The sequence below is a fragment of the Gorilla gorilla genome, chromosome 3, assembly GCF_029281585.2.
Source record: "Gorilla gorilla gorilla isolate KB3781 chromosome 3, NHGRI_mGorGor1-v2.1_pri, whole genome shotgun sequence".
Taxonomy (NCBI): domain Eukaryota; kingdom Metazoa; phylum Chordata; class Mammalia; order Primates; family Hominidae; genus Gorilla; species Gorilla gorilla.
In genome coordinates this window covers 168052467-168062172 of record NC_073227.2, presented here as the reverse complement: position 1 = coordinate 168062172, position 9706 = coordinate 168052467, and the positions used below count along the sequence as shown (strand labels likewise).

At 39.3% G+C, this 9706-nt stretch overlaps 1 pseudogene; it reads right to left on the bottom strand.

The window, feature by feature from the left end:
* Positions 1-907: 907 nt before the first annotated feature.
* On the bottom strand, positions 908-1734 carry LOC101133861 (uncharacterized; annotated as a pseudogene).
* Between the last annotated feature and the right edge of the window lie 7972 nt (positions 1735-9706).

Here is a 9706-nt window from a genome sequence, read left to right as displayed (position 1 = left end):
AAGGGTGAAGTGATTGCACAGATGGTGGGAGGGTGGAAGACAGGTGTTTGAATAGACACAACCTTCTTACTAGGTCTGTCCAACTCAATGATTCTCAATATATTTTTCTTGCACCACAAGTTCCATTTTTATTCACAATGGTTTTGCAGATGGTGACTGAGTAAATACATACAAATGACAGTAAAGTGTGTTTTGTTTAAATATTAAACATGACATTGACATGGGCTGATCTAGCCTTTGGAAAGATAATTGTGTACAAGGTGTCCTTTTGTGATAACAGGCCCTAAGTGTTTAATGCCACCAGTGGCCATGAATCCTAAAAGCTACAAGCAGGTTTGGGTGCCAGAAGAGAATCATCAAATCATAAGAATTATATGTGATCCCTTACATTAGAGTGAACAGTGCATTGTCTTTCCTAGTCCCTATCACCATAGAAGGGAACAAGCATGTATAATGGGTCAGCTTACGTCAATATATTTACAATAACATACAGGAATATAGGAAGACAACAGGAAGCTACATTATGCTGAATTTGGCCCTGCCAGAGATCACTCCAAATGACTGGCAGCATTTAGTCAAAAGTCCTTGAGAGAGCCATGCTGGAATGTTAGAAGCTAGTCACTGTACTATGTAAGAAGTACAGATTTTGGACTCCATTGTTTCAGAATAAAGCAAAAGGGACAGGAGACTTGTCTGAAGAGGACTGCAATTGCATCCTAAACTCCATTAGGAAAGGATAATATGAGCCTTGCTATGGAGAAAGTGAGTCAAGTTGGTAGAGAACCAAAGATCTGAGTTGTATTCTTTCTTTTATACACAGTGCTAGTGATGCCACTCTTTGACTCTAACCACATTCTGACCTTCAGCAAGATTCCATCTTAACAGAAAAGGACCACAAATTCTCACCCTACAGCAGCCAGATTAAAAGATTGTGGATACCGAGCATCACATTACTTTCATGGGGGACAAAGGCAAGTGCTTTTCTGCACACGGCACTCACAGGCTCACTGTCTCCATCCCTCTCATCAGTGCTTCAGCACTGAGTCTGGTCAGAATGGTAACACGTGGGAGAAGCAGAAGGGCTTCTCTCTCTTCTCTCTGCAAACACATGCATACGAAGCATTGCATGTGCTCTACCTGAGCAGGATCCGTGGGACTGTAAACAAGTCTAGGATGTTGGAAATTAGAATCTTATTTACTTATTCATACAATATATTGAGTGCTTGTCAGCTGATAGGACCCATGGCAGGTGCCAGGAACAGAGGGATGTGCAAGATGGATGTGGCCTCTGTCTTTATAGGACTTACAGCCAACTGGGGATCATAGCACACGAACAATTATACAAGTAAGTATTAAAGTATAATTATGTGAATTGATGTATATAGAAGAAGTAAACTTTATGGAGAGCACACACCTCGAAGTGGCCTGGCCTAGGCTGGGAGTCAGGAAATCTTGTCTGAGGAAAACAGTGTTTATGCTGACACAGAAAGCACAAATATTGGTTAGGCAGATGAAGAACAGGGAAGAGTGTTTTAGTTTTGGGGCAGAACAAACATGAAGTCCCTGGGATGGGAAAGCATTTGCGCATCTGAGGAGGAAAATGAAGATCAGCACAGTTGAACATAAAGATGAGACTTGCAAGGGCAAGTTGGTGTAATTCCTTGTGGTAATATATCCCTTGTGCAATGGAAAACTGTTGAAAAGTCTAAATAGAGATAGTGTGGTGTTATTTTTAAAAGTTCATTTTGGACCTCATGAATAACTAGAGATATCAAAGGTGGAGGTGGGAAAAGGGGCTAAGAGACTACTGTAACAATGCAAGTGAAGAGATGGTGGTGACTTGGACTAGGCTGGGTGATGTGAATGGAGAGAGACATATGCACATGTGTTAATTGGCTTTTCCTGAAGCCTTACCTGGGCCATGTCCTTTTTCACAGCTAATTAGGCCAAAGCATTTAAATCATATCTTACTTTCTGGGAAAGAATTGCTTCCCTTTCTGTAAATGGGCACAGCAGTACTTGTATTGTCAAGACTAATGTTTAGTTCAGCCAGTCATCATCAGGAAGATTCTAACAGTGTAAGGCTAATTTGTGTACTGGATGATACTGGATTAAAAGTGAAGCTATAGTACTTCTACCCCTTGACAAGCTGTCCTCTATACATGGTACATTGAGAAAGCTGGTTGCAAGTAATTAATAAGATTACAACTGTAACTTAATATGATTAAGTGAAGCACCAAGGTGTACCATAAATAATTTTAACAGTCAGAATTGTAAATGAACAATCTGCATTTTATTTAGACCACCAATCTCTTCTTACCCAGGTAACTGACAATGGCTACTCTATGTCTTAATCCATTTGTTTCCCGTCTCTTTATCCTAGCCCACTCTTCTCTACTGGGCTCTCTGTTGTCTGGTGGAATCCTCTGTGTTTCACCACTTTCTTGTCATGCCAATTCCCCTGCTCTCTGCTTTTGCCTTGTATTTCCTCCCCTTTTCCTGTTTACTTGGGTAGCTCCCTCTCCTTTTCTCTCCTATTTTCTTTGACCTGTCACTTCCCTTCTGCTGCCACACACTACGCTGATTTCTTGCCCTCTCCTTCAGTTAGTTCTTTGCTCTTTTTTCTGTTCTGCTCTCACTGAAGGTTTCTCTTAGGAAAATCTTCTACTTGTCATAGGACAGAGGGAAGTTAAATTCCCAGCTCAGTAATGAAGCCCGTGTCTCTACTAAAGTCAGGAAAGGAAGCTGATTGGATAAGCCAGAGAGCTCTTGCCCTACTTCTGGGAAACAAAAACATGTGCTATAACAAGGGATTTATCAAGGTTCCATCAATACCAGATCTTTTTTTTCCCAAGACGTGAGCTTTGAGACTCAAGTTCTACCCCTAAAGCTTACTCTAGTAACAAATGTAAACATTTGTTACTAGATAGAGGTAAATAGCATGTATTGTACATACTAATATCATCACACACATCAAATTGTGAAACAATCACACAGTCACATCAGATCAGTGGTCATCAAATTTTAGAACTGGAAGAAACATTAGACAAATTTGAATAGCATGTTAATTGGAAAGAGTAATTAGGCATCACCTACTAAGAGGAGATCTTATGGCAATGAAATTGAGGACAGGTTCACGTTCATGAGATGAAGAGAAATGAACAACTTGAAGGAAATGGAGCATAGCCTGGCCATTCATGAGGCCTGTGGGAAGAAAATGTCAGGGGAAAATGTCATCAGCATGAGGCACAACAAAGAACACAAGTGATGCCCACTTTGTATCTAGGCATATGGGGGTGCTGGACCAAGTGTGTGCAGCTGTGACATCAAACACTATGTTCACCCACTCATGAACTTTAGCAGCCAAATCCCATAAGTCACGGAAAAAGGATGATGAAGACTTGAAGTCATTTATGCATTCATTCATTCATTGAATAAATAATTATTAAGCCCTTACTATGTGCTAGGCACTCTTCTTGCAATGAGAATATAGTAGTAAACAAAACAAAGTCTTTGTCGTTAAGAAGGTTATGTTCTTGTGTAGGAGACAGATAATAAACCCCAAACAAATAAATGTACTACTACTAATAATAATAATGATTGACACTTATGCTTACAATTGGCTAAAGATTCTTCTCATTATTTTACATGCATTAACTCCCTTGATACAACCCTTTTTAAGGTAGGTATCATCATAATTCCCATTTTACAGATGAGACACAAACAGGTGAAGTGCCTTCCTTAAGGTCACATGGCCCTAAGTGGCAGAGTTATATGGTGTCAGTGATAAATATCATGAAGAAAAATAAAGGTCAAGAGATGCTGTCTACAGATCTGGCCAGTGGAAGTAATATAATTTAGAGTAACAACAGAATATTTGGAATCTGAAATCTTGGATCAGTGTGCTACATCCAAGCTGTCTGATGTTAAATAAATTACATCATTTATTTTGGGCCTCAGATTTCTCATCTGTAAAATGGGGATGAAAAACCTAGTTAAGGAGTTTCTGAAAGCATAAAATAAGATTAAATTATGTAACAACTGTAAAGATTGAGCACAGTCCTGAAGAACATCATATGTATATTTTACATATATGCGTTATATATATTTTATATATTTATATACTTGTGTGTGTCAAAATTAAACAACAGGGCTTGAAGCTCAGCAACAGCAAAAAAAAAAAAAAAAAAAAATGAGAAAAATTGCCTGTTGCTGCATGTTTCTGGGACAAGATTTAGTAACTCAGAGGACTAAGAAGGAATATAAGAGACTCAGATCTCTCTCCAAGGCAAATGGACTCTTTCAAGAAGTGATCATTTTCAGCATATATGCAAAGGCAGATGCTCCCCGAGGAACTCAGACGCACTAGGAAAGAACAATGGAGTAGTTGGAGAGAAGCTGAACCCTAGGGGTTAGCAGGACTTTACATAACCCATAACCACAGGGGAAGCCCTGAAGTTGGAATGCATCACACAGCCCCTGTTGGTCATAGAACTTAGAGCTGAAAGTAAAAGAGCTGGGCCAGCCTGAAGCCTTGTTATTGAAAGACATTTCATCTGGCAATGTATAGGTGGCTCCTTGTACAGATCTAAAAGAAGAGAACATGGCCCGAAGCAATGACGTCTGATTTCATTAGAAAACTTATACAACCTCCTAATGCTCCCTTTTCCAGACTTACTCTGTTCAGCAGGAATCTAGATGGTATTTCTCATTATTGTAAAATGAAAAAAAAAAGTTATTTGTCACTAACATGTTCCTCAGTTTTTTTTCTCCTTCCTATAATCATGTTCTTTGCTTATCAAACATTTACGATTCATTATTAATATTCTGAGATACGGCCAAGTTCATTCAAAGGATAGCTCTGAGACACATATTATTTTTGGTTGGTTGGTTGGTATATTAGAAAAACATAAGCCTCATGATTCCAGAGTAATTTTCTTGGTCAATCAAAAAGACTTTAGGAACCTTGACTTCTCACCAAGGTTAATGTAGAACAAAAGTTTAGTGCCAGCGTTAAAATGTATATTGGCATTGTGGTAAATGCTCATGGTTTGAAAGTGAAGAATAGATTTTTATGCTGGATTTTGCCAGTATTGTCTTCTGACATTTTTGGAAATCTGGCTAGCCTGTTTAGACATCCCTTTTTCAATGGTGAATGAGAATAATAAGGGCCCATAATATTGGTGTGTTAGACAGTGGTGTAGCTTCAAAAGGATTTATCTCTACTGCATAGGGATAGTCAATCAAGGGAAAATAAATTAATGTAATACTTTATAGGGGCAGCAAGTAGGGAGAGTACAATGTAAGCTTTGTATTATATAATAAAGTATAAAGGTTGAAATGTAGTATCCTTAATGAAACTTGTTTTAAAATACTTTTTCAGACTACTTTTAATATGATACAGTATGTTTGAGAAGTGTCCTAGGAGAAAGTGCAAGGGAAAATAATCTCCACATATTTATCATTATCAATATTAACACATTTCAATAGAATGCCTAAGTATGTGTGACCTTTAGTTGAATACCTTAAAAATGATTGCTGGTGATACACATTAGTGGAATCCACCTTGCTCTGTTTTTCTTGGTCTACCAGATACCCACTGGCCATTTTTGAGCCTTTCTAAAAGACACAAAACTGGAGATCCCAATTGCTTTACTGGCCTTCAGATTTTCACTAGACTTGATTCAAATTCCTAACCTTTCTAATATAAATTTCCTGAGACAAACAACCTGGAGTGACTTTTACCACTGAAACTTAAAGTTTGGTGTCACCTATACACCTAAGCAGGTTCTCAATAAATATGTGTAAGTGTATTCATGGGCAGCTCCAATGTGAGCAATCAGCACTGTCTTTTATTTGAAGGATACTGTCCTTTAAGTGTGAAGTCATGCTGACATATAATGAATGGAGTATCTATGTTTGCTACAGTGTTCTGAACCATGGGCCCCTCAGAGCAGTGACAATTAGAGATTCAAAAAGGCAAACAACAAAAAAAGAAGAAGGTTAAGAAAGAAGGCTTCAGGGAGGCCAGCCAGTAAACCTGAAGAATGCTTTGAGTAAAATTGGGAGAGTGGTCTTTGTGGAAATGCACATATTCATAGCTCTGGATAGAATGGATAGATGGACTTGTAGGCAACTTTTGAACAAAAATTATTGCCTCTTTCGTATAAAAAAGTCAGTTTCACATTGACTAATTTTTTTCAAAGTTTTTTCTGCTGTGTTTCTAGCAACTCAAAAGCAATATTGCATGATTCTATGTCTAGAAAATCCCATAGTCTCAGCCCCAAAGCTCCTTAAGCTGAAAAACAACTTCAATAAGGTCTCAGGATACAAAATCAATATGCAAATATCACTAGCCTTCCTATACATGAACAGCAGCCAAGTTGACCACCAAATCAGGAATGTAATCCCATTCACAATTACCAAAAAAAAATAAAATACCTAGGAATACAGCTAATCAAGGAGGTGAAAGATCTATATAATGATAATCACAAAACATGGCTGAAGGAATCAGAGATGATACAAGCAAATGGAAAAACATTGCATGTTATGGATAGAAAGAATCAATATTATTAAAATGGCCATACTGCTCAAAGCTATTTACAAATTTCATTCTCTTCCTATCAAACTACCAATGACATTCTTCACAGAATTGAAAAAACTATTTTAAAATGCATATGGAACCAAAAAAGAGCCCAGATAGCCAAGGCAATCTTAAGCAAAAAGAACCAAGCAGGTAGCATCACATTACCTGACTTCAGACTACACTACAGGGCTACAGTAACCAAAACAGCATGGTACTGTTTTGTACTGTACAAAAACAGGCACATAGACCAATGGAACAGGGTAGAGAGCCCAGAAACAAGGCTGCACACCTACAACCATTTGATCTTCAGCAAAACTGACGAAAACAAGCGATGGGGAAAGGATTCTTTAGTCAATAAATGGTGCTGGGATAACTGGCTAGCCATGTGCAGAGGATTGAAACTGGACCCTTTCCTTACACCACATACAAAATCAACTCAAGGTGGATTAAACACTTCAATGTAAAACCCAAAACTATTAAAACCCTGGAAGGCAACTTAGGCAATACTATTCTGGACATAAGAACTGGCAAAGCAACTTATGAAGATGCCAAAAGCAATTGCAACAAAAGCCAAAATTGACAAATGGGATCTAATTAAACTAAAGAGCTTCTGCACAGCAAAATAAACTATCAACAGAGTAAATAGACAACCTACAGAATGGGAGAAAATTTTTGCATTCTACCCATCTGACAAAGGTCTAATATCCAGAGTCTACAAGGAACTTAAACAAATTTACAACCCCATTAAAAAGTGGGCAAAGGACATGAACACTTTTCAAAAGAAGACATACATATGGCCAAACAAGCACATGAAAAAGAACTCAATATCACTAATAGAGAAACGCAAATCAAAAGCATAGTAACATACCATCTCGCACCAGTCAGAATGGCTATTATATTTTTAAAAAATCATAAATTAGTTCAACCATTGTGGAAAGCAGTGTGGTGATTCCTCAAAGGGCTAAAAACAAAGCTACCATTCTACGAAGCAATCCCATTACTGGGTATATAACCAAAGGAATAGAAATTGTTCACAGAGACACATGCATGGCTATGTTCACTGCAGCACTATTCACAATAGCAAAGACATGGAATCAACCTAAATGCCCAACAATAGAAGACTGGATAAAGAAAATGTGGTACGTATGTACCATAGAATACTATGCAGCCATTAAAAAAGAATGAGATCATGTTCTTTGCTGGAACATGGATGGAGCTGGAGGCCATTATCCTTAGCAAACCAATGCAGGAACAGAAAACCAAATACTACATGTTCTTGCTTATAAGTGGCAGCCAAGTCATGAGAACACATGGACACAAAGAGGGGAGTAATAGACATTGTGGCCTACTTGAGGGTTAAGGGTGGGAGGAGGATGAGGAGCCGAAAAAAATAGCTATTGGGAGCTAGGCTTAGTATCTGGGTGATGAAATAATCTGTACAACAAGCTTCCATGACATGAGTTTACCTATGTAACAAACCTGCACATGTACCTCTGAACCGAAAATAAAAGTTAAAAAAAAAGTATATATGTAAAATCAAAAAAATTGTAAATATTTGAAGAATATATATTCATAGCATGGATAAAATGGATGTATTTGACAAGGAAAAAATGTTTTTGCAAGATTTACGTAAGAAACAAAAGGAACACTGTGGCTTGTTGGGTTCACCTCAGCCATAAATTACTTTAACATCTGGCACAATAGGCTCTGAATATACAGTTGTTGAATAAACGAAGAAATGTAGTGATCCATGAAGAGTAGAATCTGTAAAAAGTCTTCTGAGTTTTGGAGATATAAAAACAGAAATAGACTGGTCACAGTGGCTCATACCTGTAATCTCAGCACTTTGGGAGGCGGAGGCGTGAGTATCTCTTGATCCCAGCAGTTTGAGGCCAGCCTGAGCAATATGGTAAAAAATCTCTACCAAAAAAAAAAAAGTACAAAAATTACCCAGGTGCTGTGATGCATGCCTGTAGTCCCAGCTACTCAGGAGGCTGAGCTGGAAGGATGGTTTGAGTCCGGGAGGCGGAGTCTGCACTCCAGCCTCGGCAACAGAGCCAGACCCTCTTTCAAATAAATAAGTAAATGAAAATAAGACCAGAAATGCTCACTTTACTTTTTCTTTTTTTCCTAAGTTTATTAGAGCCCCTCTCCATATCTTCAGTGTTCCTTCAGCTGACTCTGCCTCTTCAATGACTCTCCCACCATGGCCAGGCTAACAGTGTGTGCTTTAACAGGGATGGTGGTGACACCCCACGCTCAGTAAGTCTCTCTGGGCTCTGGTTCTCACCTATGTCCTGAATGCCCTTGCTCTGGTCAAGAATACCTGTCCTCTCTTCCACTGCTTGACTCTCGATTATATTCTTTACCCAGCTGCTACTGTGTTCCTAGTTTTAAATGTAAGTATGAGCTTTGGCCCCTTTCTTTATCACACAAACCATAATCTGTGGAGTTTTTCTGTCTCACCTTTGTGCCTTACCCAGGCCTTAGGTCTAAGACTGTGGGGTAACCACCTAAATGCAAGAGCTGTTTGAACACCGGTCTCTCAGTCTCTTTCCTACCTCTCAGGCTACAGTGGCTGGGTGTGCTGAAGATTCCTTAATGGCCAGTGTAACTGACCGATGTGTTTCTTCGGGAAGCTTCTCCATACCTCAGACAAGCGCACACCCAGAGCTTGAAATCACAGGCCTATAGACTCGACCTCTTCTAGGTAGTTCACTAGAAATAAAGGAGAAGCCTAGGCTTCAGGAGAGTTCTAAAGGCCCGCTGTGTCCTGAGGCTCAGGAGTACACTCCACAGGGGTTGATCTGAGTATGGCCAATAGGACCAGGGGCTAAGCATTTTAACCAGAGCATCCCCAGACTGCAGGCTGGTGCCTAGAAATGCAGTAGCAAACAGAGGTCCTGCCATCCTTTCTTCTCAGTATGGCTATTGCTGGTATCTAGGTTTTCAGAGGGGTTTAGCCCACCTACCTGCTCTCATGCTCAGCAAGAGAAAGAGAGATAGACAGGGTCTGCCCTCCAGCCAGAAGCTTACAGCCTCCCAGCAGCAGCAGCAGCAGCATGTATAGAGGCTCATGCGGGAAGAGAGGACCTAGGAAGCCAGATATGGGCCTTTTCC